The 17,927-nt window shown below is 42.0% G+C and overlaps 1 protein-coding gene across 7 annotated transcripts in view; it reads right to left on the bottom strand.

Annotated features, from left to right (window-relative positions):
- Positions 1–17,927, bottom strand: part of atg10 (ATG10 autophagy related 10 homolog (S. cerevisiae)) — a 241,259-nt gene that overhangs the window by 18,505 nt on the left and 204,827 nt on the right. The gene's annotated exons all lie outside the window — the stretch shown is intronic.

The raw sequence follows: 17,927 nt of genomic DNA, 5'->3' as shown, positions 1-17,927 counted from the left end.
GTGGATGGCCCTGGCTAAGCCCATCCCATAATGCCTTTGACCCTATGAGAGTGAAAGCTTGATATAGTTTAAAGTCAGGAATGCAAATGGTTTAGAAGGAAGCGTGTGTGTGATGGCGCTCCCATATATTCAAGGTAATCCATTATAGGAGGAATGCTGAAACAAAGCACGGAGTGAACAGTCATGATAATCGCAACAAAAATGAAAAATGGAGCAAAGTGTGAAAACTTTATCCTTTTTAATAGAGCAGAGGAGGTCACAAGGAATAGGGAGCATGAGAAATTTTCAGGATTATGGAAAGGTTTGAAAATGTCATTTTCAAACTGATTTGAATTTATTTATTGTCACGTGTGTGTTGATACAAAATCCAGTGAAAAGTGTTGTATAGTTTCCCCACTCTCCGGTGCTATTTAAAACACAGAAAATAAACCAAAACATACAATATGAAGGCAGAAAAATGAAGGAAGTATTCAACTTCACAGTCCTTCTTGTTAATTGGTCCATCATGGGCCATGGCCCATGGGCGTGGTGGCCAGGCACGAGTCCCCTTTGCCACTTCACTAGTGCTGGAGCAAAGTCACCACTCTTTGGTGCCATTTCATCTCCACCGTCACTTCAACACTGTGAGGCCTCGATGGACCTCATCAATGCAGATGTCACTGATGACACTGGGTTTCACGCCAGCTCAAACTCAACACCGCCGATGTTGATCCGCTTTGGGACCCACCTCGCCAATACAAGTCGTTGCTGATGCCCAAACTCGTCTCTGTTGCTGACTCCATGAATCTGTGCTGGACGCAAACACCACTGGAAACACAAACTCACTTCGGCCACAGCTACAACGAGTTGGCGTTAGGACTGCCTTGACAATGCAGAAGCAGCCAGAACCAAAAATCTTTCCAATGTTGCTGCGAATTTGCACTGCTGGGCCTACTTGGGTCTGCGCCGTTGGTCCTACTCGAGTCTGCACTGCTGGACCTACTTGGGTCCGCACCGTTGGCCCTACGTGAATCCATGCTATTGGGCCTACTTAAGTCGGCGCTGTTGGGCCTACTTGGGTCCGCGCCGTTGGCTCTACTTGAATCCACGCTGTTGGGCCTACTTAGGTCCGCGCCATTAGGCCTACTCGAGTCTGCACTGCTGGGCCTACTTGAGTCTGTGCCATCGGGCCTACTTGAGTTTGCACTGCTGGGTCTACTTGGGTCTGTGCCATCGGGCCTACTTTAGTCTGCGCTGCTGGGCCTACTTGAGTCTGTGCTGCCAGGCCTACTTGGGTCTGTGCCATCAGGCCTACTTGTGTCTGCTGGGCCTATTCGCCACCACCAATGCTATCGCCTTGACTGAGGTCTTCACCAAGATGTAAGCAAAACAAAATAGAAGAGAGAAAAAAAACAAGAGAGAGAAATATAAGACAAAAAAAGAAATGAAAAGAAAAGCAGACAGAACAGACGAGGCCCGGGCTCAGAGGCCCAACTCCACCACCATCATGCTGGAGTTGGTAATGAAATGTAAGATCTGATTCTCAAAAAAATGAAAAAGTAAATTATAAGAGATCTTTCCCACTGAGCAGAGAGAGTCTCTGAAAAGCTGCAGCTGTTTCTGTAAATTATTTTGGAATCTCCTGGAATGACATGGGCTTGCCTAGGTTTCAATGCAGAGAAGTGTAAGGCGATGCATTTTTGGAGGAAGAGCATTGAAAGGGAATTTAAAGTAAGGGGTACAATTCCAAGAGCTTGCAGGAGCAGAGGGGCCTTGGGTATATAAGTGCAGAGATCATTGAAAGTAGCAGAATAGGCAGACAAAACAGCAAGCAATATGGAGAGTATCTCAGCTTTATTAATAGTATCATAGAGCACGACAGCAAGGGCTAATTAAGCTTTCTACATTCACAACCAATTCATGAATGCATTTAACAAGCGGCAAGGGTGCCAGCATCGATCTCTGTGGTACACTGCTGATCACAGGTGTTGAACTACAAAAACATCCCTCCACCATAACCCTATGTCTCCTGTTTAGAAGCCAGTTTTGGATCCAGGTGGCCAACATGTCTTGGACCTCATGGGGTCTTAACGTTTGGACCAGCCTTCCATGTGGGACCTTGTCAAAGGCTTTAATAACATTCACGTAAACCACACCAACTGCACTACCCTGATTAATATATTTAGTCATAGTCATAGAGATGCACAGCACAGAAACAGACCCTTCAGTTCAACTCATCCATGCCGACCAGGTATCCCAACCTAATCTAGTTCCATTTGCTAGCACTTGGCCCATATCCTTCCAAACCCTTGCTATTCATATACCCATCCAGATGCCTTTTAAATGCTGTAATTGTACCAGCCTCCACCACTTCCTCTGGTAGCTCATTCCATACACGCACCACCCTCTACATGAAAACGTCGCCCCTTAGTTCTCTTTTATATCTTTCCCCGCTCATCCTAAACCGATACTCTTTAGTTCTGGACTCACCCACCACAGGGAAAAGACATTGTCTATTTACCCTATCCATACCCCTCAGGATTTTATAAACCTCTATAAGGTCACCCCTCAGCCTCCGATAATCTAGGCAAACAGCCCCAGCCTATTCAGCCTCTGTGTAGCTTAAATCCTCCAAACCTGGCAACATCCTTGTAAATCTTTTCTGAACCCTTTCAAGTTTCACAACATCTTTCCCATAGCAGGGAGACCAGAATTGCACACAATATTCCAGAAGTGGCCTACAACATGACCTCTCAACTTCTATACTCAATGGTCTGACCAATGAAGGAAAGCATACCAAGTACCTTCTTCACCATCCTAGCAACCTGAGACACCACTTTCAAGGAACTATGAACCTGCACTCCAAAGTCTCTTTGTTCAGCAACACTCCCCAGGACCTTACCATTAAATGGATAAATCCTGCCTTGATTTGTTTTTCCAAAATGCACCACCTCACATTTACCTAAATTAAATTTCATCTGCCATTCCTTGGCCCATTGGTCCATCTGATCAAGGTCCACTACATCTCCAATTTTGGTGTCACCTGCAAACTTAATAACTGTACCTCCTTTGTTCACATCCACATCATTTATATAAATGACGAAAAGCAGTGGATCCAGCACCAATCCTTGTGGCACACCACTGGTCACAGGCCTCCAGTCTGAAAGGCAACACTCTACCACCGCCGTCTGGCTTCAAGCGAGTTCTGTATCCAAATGGCTAGTTCTGCCTGTCGTCTATTGATCTACCCATGCAAACCAGTATACCATGAAGAATCTTGTTGAACATCTTACTGAAGTCAATATAGATCATGCCCATCACTCTATCCTCATCAATCCTCTTCGTTACTTTTTCAAAAAACTCAATTAAGGTAGTATGACATGTTTTCCCATGCACAAAGCCATGTTGACTATCAATAATCAGTCTTTACCTTTCCAAATACATGTTAATCCTGTTCCTCGGGATTCCCTCCAACAACTTGCCCACCACCGATGTCAGACTCACCAGTCGATAGTTCCCTGGCTTTTCCTTACCATCCTTCTTAAATAGTGGCACCACGTTAGCCAATCTCCAGTCTTCCAGCATGTCACCTGTGACTATCGATGATCTAAATATCTCATCAATTGGCTTAGCAATCACTTCCCTCACTTACCACAGAGGTCAAGGGTACACCTAATCAGCTCCTGGGGATTTATCTAACTTTATGCATTTTAAGACATGAACTGAAAAATGTGTTGCTGGAAAAGCGTAGCAGGTCAGGCAGCATCCAAGGAGCAGGAGAATCGACGTTTTGGGCATAAGCCCTTCTTCCCAAAACGTTGATTCTCCTGCTTGTTGGATGCTGCCTTACCTGCTGCACTTTTCCAGCAACACATTTTTCAGCTCTGATCTCCAGCACCTGCAGTCCCCACTTTCTCCTAGCGTTTTAAGACATCCAGCAATGCCTCCTCTGTAATATGGACATTTTTCAAGATGTCACCATCTATTTCCCCACATTCTATATCTTCCATGTCCTTCTCCACAGTAAACACTGATGCAAAATACTCATTTAATATGGGTGGCACAGTGGTCAGCACTGCTGCCTCACAGTGCCAGAGACCTGGGTTCAATTCCCGCCTCAGACTGATTAGGGTCTGTGTGGAGTTTGCACATTCTCCCCGTGTCTGCGTGGGTTCCCTCCCACAGTCCAAAAATGTACAGGTTAGGTGAATTGGCCATATTAAATTGCCCGTAGTGTTAGGTGAAGGGGTAAATGTAGGGGAATGGGTTTGAGTGGGTTGCTCTTCGGAGGGTCGGTGTGGACTGTTGGGCCGAAGGGCCTGTTTCCACACTATAAGTAATCTAATCTAATCTCCCCCATCTCCTACAGTCCACACAAAGACTGTCTTGCTGATCTTTGTGGGGCGCTATTCTGTCCTTAGTTACCCTTTTGTCCTTGATGTATTTACAGAATCCCTTTGGATTCGCCTTAACCCTACTTGCCAAAGCCATCTCATGTCCCCTTTTAGCCTTTCTGATTTCCCTCCTAAGTATACTCCTACAGGCTTTATACTCTTCTAAGAATTCACTTGATCTCTGTTGTCTATACCTGACAGATGCTTCCTTCTTTTTAACCAAAACCTCACTTTCTCCAGTCATCCAGCATTCCCTATACCTACCAGCATTGTCATTCACCCTAACAGGAATATACTATCGCTGGACTCTAGTTATCCCTTTTCTTTTGAAGGCTTCCCATTTTCCAGCCGACCCTTAACCTGCGAATATCTGTCCCTGGTCACATCTTCAAAAACCTCAATTAAATTAGATCTGATCTCCCTTTAAAAAATCTGTGTGTTCTCTTCAAGAGAAGGCTGCTAAGAGGATTTCAGATCGCTTACATTATCATGAGTGATCTGAATAGAGCAGATAAGATTAGATTAGATTACATTAGATTAGATTAGATTACAGTGTGGAAACAGGCCCTTCGGCCCAACAAGTCCACACCGACCCGCCGAAGCGAAATCCACCCATACCCCTACATTTACCCCTTACCTAACGCTACGGGCAATTTAGTATGGCCAATTCACCTAACCCTGCACATCTTTGGACTGTGGGAGGAATCCGGAGCACCCGGAGGAAACCCACGCAGACACGGGGAGAACGTGCAAACTCCACACAGTCAGTCGCCTGAGGCGGGAATTGAACCCGGGTCTCTGGCGCTGTGAGGCAGCAGTGCTAACCACTGTGCCACCGTGCCGCCCACTAAGGAGAAACTGTTCCTATAAAAGAAGCACAAAAAGCTCTTTCCCTCAGCAAGTAGTTAGGGTAGTGCAAGTGTGGTGGAGGTGTGTTGGAGGCAAGTTCATTGAAGCATTCAAAACAGCACTGGATATAATTTGTGCAAGGGTAACATGAAAGGTAGGAGACTGGCATTACATAATGATGTTCATTTAACAAGCTACAGCAAACACAGTGGGTCGAATGGCCTCTTTCTGCACCATAACCATTCTCTGATTCTGTGAACTAGCAAACCCTGGAGTGAATGTTACACCATGTCGCTTTCATTTTATTCTTTGTGGGAGATGGGCGTCACTGGCCGTCTAGCATTTATCATCCATCCCTAATCTCCTTTGAAAAGCCGGTAATGAGCTGCCTTCTTGAACTGCTGCAGTCCATATGCTTTAAGTATACCCACAATGCTGTTAGCTATAGTAGGATTCTGACCCAGCAGCATTGAAGGAAGGCTGATGTATTTCCAAGTCAGGATAGTAAGTGTCTTGGAGGTGAACTTGTATCCATGTATCTACTATCCTTATCCTTGTGTATGGAAGTGTTTGTGGATTTGGAAGGTGCTATTGAAGGATCTTTGGGGAATTTCTGCGGTACATCCTGCAGATAGTACACATTGCCGCTGCTGAGTGTCAGTGGTTGAGCGAATGAATGCTTGTGGATATAATGTCAATCAAGTGGGCTGCTTTGTCCTGGTGTCAAGCTTCTTGAGTGTTTTGGAGCTCACACATCCAGGCAAGTGGGGAGAATTCTATCAGACTCCTGGCTTGCGCCTTTGGGAAGTCAGCAGGTGTATTATTCGCTGCTGTATTATACTTGTTCTGGTGCCATTGTATTTATCTGGCAAATCCAAAAGTGTTTCTGGTCAATGGTAACACCCAGGATATTGACAGTGGGGAATTCGGTGATGGTAACACTATTGAATGTTAAAGGATAGTGGTTAGATTGTCTCTTATTGAAGATGGCATTTGTGTGGTGTGAATGCCATGTGCCACTTGTCAGCCCAAGCCTGGATATTTCCAGGTCTTGTTGCATTTGAACACAGTCTGCTTCAGTATCTGAGAAGTTGTGAATAGTGCTGAACATTGTACAATTATCAGCAAACATCCCCAGTTCTGACCTTATGATGGAGGGAAGGTCATTGATGAAGCAGCGGAAGATGATTGAGCCTGGGATACTACAACTCTCACAGAGGTGACCTGGAGCTGAGGTGATTGACTTCCACAAATAAAACCATCTCCCTATGTGCCAGGTATGAGTCCAAGCAGTGGAGTGTCTTCCCTCAATTTCTACAGATTCTAGTTTCATTAGGGCTCCTTGACTCGATCAAATGCAGCCTTGATGTCAGGGTTTGTCACTCTCACCTCACCTGTGGAATTCAGCTCTTTTGTCCATGTTGAACCGAAATTGATGAGGTCAGGAGCTGTGTGTCCCTGGCGGGACCCAAACTGGGTATCAGTGAGTAGTGTGTTGCTACTTTACTGATGATTGGGAGTAGACTGAGGGGCACTAATGGATGATAGTGCAGTAGAGCCTCCCACCAGTTGAAATGTGGCAACATCAGTTCCCATGATGTGGCCTCTTGATGGGAACCAGAGCTATGATTGATGTTAGCTGAATAGCTGAAAGTGGAGCCCATGCCAAAGGCAGGGAGAAAGTAGGGACTGCAGATGGTGGAGATTGAAGTCAAGAGTGTGGTGCTGGAAATGCACAGCAGGTCAGGCAGCATCCAAGGAGCAGGAGAATCGATGTTTCGGGCATAAGCCCTTCATTAGGCACTCCATGCCAAAGGCACCACATAGACCCTGAAACCTTAAGAGGTAAAGAGGTAATAATCTTTCCTTGGTTTGGTTAGGGCAGTGGGGATGGTGGAATTGGGGGTAATCTCTGAGTATACCTTTCTCGCAGAGAGAGATTCAGAATTGCTTCCTCCAGACCAGGTACCCTTCAGCTCAATCATCTGGCCTCCCTGGTACGATGCAAGTATTAGTAGCACAACTAGTGATACGGGTACTGGGCATTATCAGACAGTCAATGGAACCTTCCCCTGATACAAACAACTCCATTCGCAGTAGAGGTCTCCTTTGGGTATAACTTGGCACTTGCACTGAGATGTACCCATTCATAAATTTTAGAATTTCAAGAAATTTCAAGAATGTTTCACCAGAAGTGGCTGTTGAGGCAGATTTAAGGGAGCATTTAAGGGAGCATCAGGAAGTGTTTGAAAAATAAATAAATATATGTATTATAGGATAGGGAAATGGCAACACAGTAAACAGTTCAAACTACCCTGTCATAGATATTCTAGTTGTTTGAGCTTACTGTGCACTAATTTCTAGAATCAGTGCCATTTTCATCAGTTGTATTACACTAACATGAAAAACAATTTAAAGAGCACCAGGACTGACATCACAAAGTGTTTTACAATCTGTGCAGGCAGCAAAATTATTTTGAAACATTCAAGAAGGTCTAATCATCACACAGTACAAAATTATTATGCAGAGTGTGGAAATTTGGAACTTTTGTCCACTTGATTAATGCAAAATGAATTGTTTGTTGTAAATCTGACATTGTTACAATTTCTTAACCAACAGTATCAATGAATATGCGTCAAAAAATGAATATGTGTGTTGGGTTACAAAACAGCCAAAATCATCTCAGAACAGGCAGAATGGCCCATTTTTGAGTCAACGTAGGAGCCAAGAAATTAGATAACAAGAAATAGTTGATGATAACTTTTAATACTTGCCCATTGACACAACCAATTTGTATTACACAGCCTATTAACTGTGGGAGGTGGATTTTACATTATGACTGGACGTAGTGAGTTGAAAATAGAATCCAGATTGCCAATTGCCTTACTTTAAATTGTTAAATCATTATTTTCCACCATATGAAACTTCCAAACCTCCAATTTATTCATTAAAATGTATGCTGAAAATGTATAATGTACACCACACTATCAATCAAGTAATGTGATATATCTAAAATAAGTAACAGCATCAACATCTTTTGTGCAAATCTACAAACCTTAGCATACTGTACTAAACAATATACCTGGGAGTGAGTTGAAGACTAATTGGAGGCATAGACAGCAGGGAAAAGAGGGTCCACATAATATTACCATATTGCTTAAAAGAACTGTTGCTACTACATATAATTTTGTTATAAATGAGAAATCTTAAAATGATGCTGAAAATGTTGCAATAAACAGCACTTTAATCAAAACAACATAACAATGAATGTCTTTTCATATTAGAAACCTATCAAAACAAAATGCAACATATAACATTAAAAAACTCTCAAAAGTTACCCCACATCCAAACAGACACTTTAACACATTCAGAAGATGTTATTAGTGTTTCTAAGCCTTGTTACAGCATGAAATAAAAAGTGCATTTATAGCCTCAACACATCCTTAAAGAATTACTCTTCAAAATACAGAAGTTACTTGTTTTGTAAGCAAAAACAGAAGCCAACTGAGCACGGAAATTCCCATAAAAGTAAGCTTTTTCTGTAAGCGTTGACAAGGATGTATTTTTGTTTTTTCTATTTATATTTGTCCCGCAATACTTTTCCAAGTCTGCACATCTGGCTACCAGTTCCCATTATAATCATCCTGAGCCAGTGGAAACACTTCCATTGGTAAAGGCAGAAAGACTGGTGCACTGTTAAAGTCAGGGCAGTTACAACTATATTGCCTTTGCCAAAAACAAGACTCGGAAAGGCTGAAAAGTTTTACATTTGTAAATATTATATTTTAACCTGGAGTTCAAACAATGATTCTGAAGTGATTCTGATCTCAAATTATTTTTTGAAGTTCTAGGTATTTGATTTCTTTCCTAGAAGTGTTGATTCCTTGCCCAACCTACATCAGTATGATTTCGAACCTGGCCATTGAACTTCATCCTCTGCTGCCATCATAGGTTCCTCCCTAATAAGCACTAGTACAAAATAATTCTATTTTCGCCATCTAGCTTTCATGTAGCAATTCATTGCTTTCTTTGACCTGGTCAAGAAACTGCCTCAGCTTAGGTGGCTCTTAAAATACCAGGTACATTGGGAAACACTAAAAAACCCTGAACGTTGGTCATAGCCATGAAAACTTGGACAATGCCAGCAAAAATTTTAAATTCCTCAGAGACTTAAGTTCAATGGTTTTAAAATTTGGCCAGTGAGATGTTTTGACCAAAAACTTCAATCACTACAAAACAAGGCCAGCACTTTTCCCAAGAAGTTTTAATAAAACAAAGAAAACACAGATGCAATGCTGTTCCCAAAAGCTTGGCAGAAATCCAAAACTTCTAAAAATGATGGAAGAAAAATAACTGAGGGAATAGCCCAAGGCCAGGATTAATAAATGATTCCAAAAGCAATGGTCATGTGACAGACGTCACAACATAAAAATGTCTTAAAAGGGTTAGAGTGCCTATGAATTTCTTCCACTGAATACAAAGGAAACAGAGGAAGTGAATTTTCTGTGGCATTTTCCACATATTGAAACAATGTAGTACCGTTTTAGACGAGATAATTCAGATTTCTCCATTTCTTCACCTTTAAAAAGTCCTTTACGTTTTCTTGTACTTATTGAGCCTCCCAGTCTCTGTTCATCATGTCTCTGGTTCACGTATTTGCTTACTGCTACTAGCTGTAGATATCTGGTAAACCCTTTTGGCACTTGTATAAGTTAAATCAATATGCAAATGATACAAGAGCTACTCATGTCCATTGATCAAATTCGAAATGAGAAGGTTTCTCAGTTTGGAAGAATGGAATATTTTAGTTTGCGATATCTGTAGCTTGAATGCATCACGCCAACATGTTTTTTCTTCCCAAATTTTCTGCAACTGCACCTGATTTCAACCATGTCATGTATTGTAATAAACTGTCTGCAATGCACTAACTTCCAATTTGAAGATACATTCGGACCTTCCCAGCATTTCTTTCAGAACCATCTGCAAAACAATTGATTAGTTCATGGGAGAGTCAGGATAAGTAAGGAAGTGATCCTCTTCATATGCTGTTAAACACAGTGGCGAATTTTCATTCCCAATGAACAAAAAAAGATTGAAAACAGCTTTCAAGAAAGCTGTATGGCTGCAGTACCAGTTTTCTAATATAAAATACCTACTGTGATTTTCACTCACCAAAGCAAGTACTGAAGAATTAAAATACAAGGCATACTTTTCATAATGAAGCAGTGTTTGAACAACCGATTTTTCAATTTGAGTCAGCAGGTTTTACTAGTTCAGTGAACATTTGATAAGAAAAAGTCTGAAATTCTTCAATATTTCATTGACCTAGGAGTTCAGTGTTGCTCCCTGGAAGAATGGGAAGCATTGGACTCTGCAGACTCAAAACCTGCTCCAAGTTAAGCCAACTTCCATCAAAGAAAACATTCCCAACGGATTAATACATAAATGAACTGAATGGTATGATATTGAGCAATGCAGACTAGGAAATATCTAACACTTGTGTATGTTGGGATAGCTGACCTCAGCTAGTATGTGCTGTGGTTAGTATAATTGGGCTTAATGCCTAAAGCTGAGGAGCTGGGCAATAATTAGCTAAGGCTCTCATCTCTGACGGTTAATCAATGAAATAAAAACAGCAAATGCTGGTAATACACAAAACTGGTTATCAGTTTTTAAGAAGAGGGAGGTCACCGAAAAAATGATTCATTCAGTGAGGAGAAAGGAAAAGCCAGGCCCACAGAGAAATAGAGGTCCTAGTTAAGTTGTTCCCACAGAGAATGGGCATATATATGATGGAATAAATGGCCTCATTCTGTGCTGTAACCATTCTATGAGGATAAGATCAGGTTTATGTTGCCAGTCCAGTTGAAAACGCTGCTGTGACTAGTCAGATGGAGTTCTGTGATTATGTGTTTGAGGTTCACAAGAAATAAGGTTGAAACGTAGCCTTGAACATTGCACAGAAAGTGTTTTTGCAGGTGTTAAAGTGATCTTACATGTACAGCTACTTCACTATCAGCCTTCAATGTCTGGCTTAGATAGTCCAATAAATGAATTAGTGTTTGAATTAGATTTGAGTTAACTGCCAAGAAAAATGTTAATAAAATTCAGAAAAGTTGCCATTTACCTAAAATATTAACTGTTTTTCTCTGGACAGTGTGCTTCCAGGAGTTTCTGCTTTTATTTCAGATTCCCAGCATCAGCAAGGTTTTGTGTTTGGAGAAAACCTCCTTGCTCTACTTCCAGTTTCCAAAGCTGGTCAAGCTACAACACAGGGCTACACAAATGTTATCCTGTACTGCATCTCAGGCACAGAACACCCAAAGGATTGCGGATGCTGGAAATCTGAAATTGCTGGAAAATCTCAGCAGGTTTGACAGCATCCGTGGAGAGAAATCAGATTTGCCACTTAAGCTCCAATGACCTTTCCTGAATCACCAATTTTCCAAGGGTACACAACACCAGACTATAATTATTAAAGGAGTGGCATGATGGCTCAGTGGTTAGCACTGCAACCTCACAACACCAGGGACCTGGGTTTGATTCCAGCCTCGGGCGACTGTGTGGAGTTTGCTCATTCTCCCTGTGTCTGTGCGGGTTACCTCTGGGTGCTCTGGTTTCCTCCCATGATACAAAGATATGCAGATTAGGTGAATTGGCCATACTAAGTTGCCCATAGCGGTTAGGTGCATTAGTCAAGGGTAAATGTAGAATGATGGGGGAATGGGTCTGGGTGGGTTGCTCTTTGGAGGGTCAGTGTAGACTTGATGGGTCAGAGGACCTGTTTCATACTGTACAGATTCTGATTCTAAAGGGCATCAGTGAACAATTTTTTTTTCCCTGACAACTGGTTATCATTAGACTCTTAATTTCAAATTTTTATTGAATTCAAATTCCATCTGCTATAGTGGGTTTCAAACCCAGGTCCCAAAAACATTACCTAAGTCTCTGGTAACAGTCTAGCAATAACACCACTAGGCCATCACTTCCCCAATTTGTCAGTAATAAACCAGTTGGTTTTATTTAAATGTACTTTATGGAAAAAAATCTGCCAATCTTTAGCTGGCATGGCCTACATGTGACTCCTGTGCAATATGGTGGCTCTTAATTCCCCTCTTGGCAATTAGGGATGGCCAATACATGCAGACACTCAAACCCTGTGAACAAATAAAAAACACAAGCTGCATGCAGTAAATATTGCTAAATGACCCCACCACCAATGGATCAGATCACAACTCTCCAGTCTTGTTGTGAATGGTACTTCACAAATTAACTATACAGAGGAGCTGATTCCACAAATGATAGGGAGCCCAGCCCAACTGTGTAAAAGACAAAACAGAAGTACAGGTCTTTCTGCTGTAACACACGCTCTGTTGACCCAAATTCACTGTAATGAGATTGATGAATTGGGAATGTTGTTTCTAAAGTGCGAAAATTTAAAACATGTGTGAGCTGCGAGTGATTACATCACCAACACTTTAAACGCTGTTTCTAAAGCGCGATTTTTCCATAACGTGGGGTTGCACAAGAACTCAATCACCGCATTATAGAAGAACTGACCGTACATTGCAATCATCTTCAAACAGAAATCATAGCCTCTTCCTGAGGATCCCAATATTACAGAAGCCAGTTATCAGCCAATTTGATTCACTCCATATTTTATCAAGAAATAGCTAAAGACATTCAGTCTACAAGGTGCACTGTAGGAAATCAGCAGCTACTGGTGTGGTATGTGACACAGAGCAAGGGGAATTGTGTGTTCTGGTTGCTTGGGTTGAATGCTTTCTGTGTACTGCAAGAAATTATGCCAAGTTCTGTGTACTAAGCTGATATCAAATGCAGTACTTTTTTTCCCTTGTGCTCACATTGCTGTCTTGGCTCTGCTGCAGTGTTACAGTAAAGCTCAGCAAAAGCTGGAGAAACAGCATCTTATTTGCTGATTAATTTACAATCTTCAATCTTCAATCTGGACTCCACATTAAATTCAACAGTTTCAGATCCTGAACTCTCTCTACAATGCCTATTTCCACAACCCCTCAAACCCAGTTTCTATTTTTCTTTTAACACACCTCTCCAATATTCTATGAGCACCTGTTCTGGACTTCACTTCCTCCTCTACAAACATGATCACTCCCTTTGCCTATTGTTCTGTGACACCTGTGACCTTTAAGCTCATCACCCTTTGATAACATTTGCCTGATCTTCCCTTGTGCTCCTCCCGGCATCTTTTCCACAGGATAAAGCCTATCACTTTTCCACCTCACTTTTCAGTTCCAAAGCCAAGTCATTTGACTTTAAACATCATCACTTTCTTTCTCCATAGATACTACCAGACCTGCTGACTTTCTCAGGCACTTCAAATTTACTCTGACTTGGTTCATATTTGCTCAGAGTAGGAAGGGTTTCGACTTAAGTTGCACATCAAGAATCAAGAATAGTAACTAAAAAATTCATACTGTTGTGAGGAAGTGGTTACTTGAGGTCATGTCCACCATGTGATATGACAGACTGATGTTTCTACTTACCTGTTCTGATTATTCGGGCAAACCTTAAAGTTACACTAGCATCAAAGCTCTGTCTGAGCTATTAGCCATGCACTGCCATCCCGACCCCACCCCCTCCTACACCCGCCTCCCCACCCCCACAAAGGTTCCTGCACAGGTCAAGCACAAGATGTTGCACAAGATCTGACGTGCAAAAATAACAGGCCCACGCACTTAAATGAATAGGCTGCAGAAAAAAAGCAAATACACAGAATTTTGTCTGGCATCTTTAAAAAAAAACGGTTTTTCCTCGGATCTGAGCAAACAGTCTGAACTTAAGAAACAATCAACTCAACACGTCAATCATCTTACTGCTGTTTGTAGGATCGTAGGATGGAAACATGGCCATCACATTTCCATACATAAATAAGTGACAACCCTTCAAAGCATCATAGCTTTCTGAGATATACAATAAAATACAATATGAATGTTGACGATCCCCACTTAACAAAATTACTGCTTTATGCCCAGAATTCTGGATGTTTAACAATTTAAAAGTTACATTCAAATTGTTTAGTTCGGCCATGCTTGAAATATTGTATATTGTTCCAGAAGGAAGTGAATGCTTTGGAGAGAGTACAGAAATGGTTTACCAGGATGGTGGCCGGTATGGGATTTTTAGCTATGAAGCAAGGTTGGATGGACTGTGTTTGTTTTTACTGGAACGCAGGAGGTTGAGGGGGCGACTGTGAATGGCATGGATAGAGTGGAAAGAATGAGATTTTTTCAAGGGTGGAGGGGTCAATTACTAGGGGCCACAGGTTCAAGGGGGTGGCTTTAAAAGAGATGTGCGAAGCAAGTTTTTCACCCAAAGGGTGGTGAGTGGCTGGCACACATTGCGAGACATGGTAGCAGAAGCAGACACAACAGCAGCATTCAAGAAGCACCTGGTGAAAGAGAATATAGAGATATATGTATCCTGAAGTGAAGACAATTTTATTATGGAAGGCAAAAGGCTTGGAGGGCCTGTTCCTGTGCTATATTGTTCTTGTTCTAGGAAAGCAAAAGAGCGAAGCATTTGACAGATATTTATGCTTTATAAGTAAAGCTTTAATTACTTTTTCCACTATGATTTCCTGTCCTATGGCAAAGTGTAGCATACTTCCTTCCATTGCAGAAACTCAAGTTTGCAGTCAATACCTGCGCTGCATTTTTCATGCATTGGAATAGGAAGCAGGTGCAATAAGTCAATTCTTCCAGGGCAGCCTATTTAGGAAATGTTCCTCCATAATGTTATGGCCTATAAGAACAATTCTCCTCTGGTACACATTCATCTCCTGTAAACCGTGCTCTGCTTTTCTAGATGAGAGACCTCACGACTGAGTTAGAAGGCTGTGGGTTCCAACCGTACCTCCAGGGACTTCAGTATAATATCTATGCTGACGTTGCAGTGCCTTCCTGAGGGACTGCTGCACTGTCAAATGTGCTGACTTCACGATGAGACATTAAAACAAAGGCTGATCTGCACAGCAGATAGATTTAAAAGATCCAGTGGTAGCGTTGTGAAGAAATGCTGTTCAGTTCCCCTTGGTGTACTGGACAATATTTATCTGTCAGCCAAAGTGATGAAATATAAAGAGACTATGCTGGGGAAATCTCAACCTTCCAGTTGCTTGCCACTTCAGTACAAAATTCAGCTCCCAGACCAACAATCCTCTCCTAGTTCTGTGGCAGTGTGCTAGCAAAATCCAACACAAGCTGGAGGAATACCACTGCATTTTCCACTTAATGCTACAGCCTTCAGGGCTTAACATTAAGTTCAACAACTTTAGAGCATGAACAGTGTCCTCCATTTTGATGACCCGTCCTTGAGTCTTGACTGTGTCCTGTTGGCAATGCTCTCAGCAAAACTGACTTACATTCTCTTAGTCAAACCTACCATTAACACCTATTTTATATTCTAAATCTCCTCTATTACCATTAGCACTCTTTTTGTTCTGAACACCCTCACGATCTGTTCCATTCACTCTGCCTACCATTTTGTCAATAGCACAAAAAAGCATTATCCAGCCCACCTCAGATCAAATAAAAGTCTCTGGATTTGAAACATTATCTCTTTTTCCTCTCCAGAGATGTTGCGGGAAGGCATGAGTTTCTCCAGCACTTTGTTTTTATTCCAGCATCTGCACCATTTTGCTTTAATTATTAAATGAAAGTTCAGATTATGTAGAAGTCATCACATTGTCACTTAGAGTCATAGACTCAGAGGAGTACAGCACTGAAACAGACCCTTCAGTCCAACTCATCCATGCCAACTAGATATCCTAAACCTAATCTAGTCCCATTTGCCAGCACTTGGCCCATATCCCTCTAAATCCTTCCAAATACCTTTAAATTGTTGTGAATGTATCAGCCTCCACCACTTCCTTTGGCAGCTCATTCCATACACGCAACATCCTTTGAGTGAAAAAGTTGTCCCTTAAGACCCTTTTAAATTTTGTAAATTGGTTGCTTTCCACACCGCAACAGGAACTACACCTCAAAAATACTTATGCGTTGTGAAATACTTCAAAATGTCCTGAAGTCTTGTAAAAACAAATTGGCCCAGATATTTGAATGGCCAGAGAGTTCTTGGAGAAATGTGGACTGGAGATGTGTGTCAGGACCATGTGGAATTCTTGACATAGCTGACTCCATGGGAATTGACCGAGGAATTAAACTTTCCACAGACAATTCCCCTGTGTGTCAAACCCTCTGAAAAAGTATATTGTAGTTACAGCCTGACAGTTTCACAGGGAAAGTCAGGCTAATACAAATATACTTCCCAGGTGACAAATAAACTGAATTCCCAATTGACCACTGATTCCCCAACTACATCTTCATCTCAACCCAACAGCGCCTTCATTGTGGCCCAGCCAAGCTTGGCTGGAATCAGCCAAGTAAAGTCACGCAGATCTACAGCAAAGTAAAAAGCCACTCGGCCCATCAAGTCCAGTCAAAAAAAAGCACCTAACTTTTAAACAAGTCCCTCGCCAAATTCAATAGCTGCTTCCCAAATTTGCCACCTCTGATTCAACCTAAGCACCCATCCAACACTCTACCTCTCTCCAACCTCCTTATGTACTTGCTTTTCTTCAGTCTTGGTTAGAGACAAAAAAAACTGCAGATGATGGAATCCAAGGTAGACAAGCAGGAGGCAGGCAGCATCAGGAAGAAGGGTTGCATCCGAAATGTTGACTTCTCCACCTCCTGATGCTGCCTGGCTTGCTGTGTTCTTCCAGCTTCCTGCTTGGCCTCCCTCAGTCTCTGTCAAACCACCATTCAGATCTTTAACTGCTGAAACATTGTGAAAAATGGTGCACCAGTGACCTACAACATTATTCCAATGAGTGAAGCTCCAGTAAACGGATGACTCCAGTTTCCTTTGATGGATGTATTTGGGATAGGCCAGCCTCAGACTCTTGAATAGAAAAAACTGGCTACAGGTAAATGGGTAATTTTAAAGTGGGCTTCTGTTGGTGTAATCTATGTTGATGGTAATGAGAATACTCGGGCCGAGGGGTGACCTTATAGAAGTTCAAAAAATCACGAGGGGCATGGATAGGGTGAATAGCAAAGGTCTTTCCCCCAGGGTAGGGGAGTCGAAAACTCTAGGGTAAGGTTAAGGTTGAGAGGGGAAAGGTTTAGAAGGGACCTGAGGGGCACATTTTTCACACAGGGTGTGGTGCATTTTTGGAATGAGCTGCCAGAAGGCGGATGGATACATGAATAGGAAGAGTTCATAGATTAATGGGCCAAATGCTGGCAAATGGGACTAGATTAATTTTGAATATCTCGTTGGCATGGACAAATTGAGCCGAACAGTCTGCTTCTGTGCTGTAAGACTCTATGACTCTTTTTTTGATTAGTTTGGTTGCTGTTTTGTCAACACATGTCCTACTGAACAAATGTACAATGGGTGTGCACTAATTTAATCTGTGATGATCAGGTTTTTTGTTGTGTCATGCTAGGTACAGGAAGGGTCTCTGTAAGGCTAAAAAACCTCTTTGTCAAAGCGCTATTTTAACTGCCTTTCATGATCGACTTACAATTTATCCTGGTAGACTTCACCATTTGTTGCTAAACTGAGTTTCTTGCTATGTACTAGCTTTTTCCAATAGACAAAACAGTAAAGGGAAATTTTACAGCTAATTACTATACATGTGACATAATCTTCAGACAT

This window comes from Chiloscyllium plagiosum, unplaced genomic scaffold (genome assembly GCF_037043375.1).
Source record: "Chiloscyllium plagiosum isolate Xiang-an unplaced genomic scaffold, Cpla_swu_hap1 HiC_scaffold_2, whole genome shotgun sequence".
Lineage (NCBI taxonomy): Eukaryota > Metazoa > Chordata > Chondrichthyes > Orectolobiformes > Hemiscylliidae > Chiloscyllium > Chiloscyllium plagiosum.
Note: the sequence above shows the minus strand (reverse complement) of the source record. Positions and strands in the feature narration are given on the sequence as shown.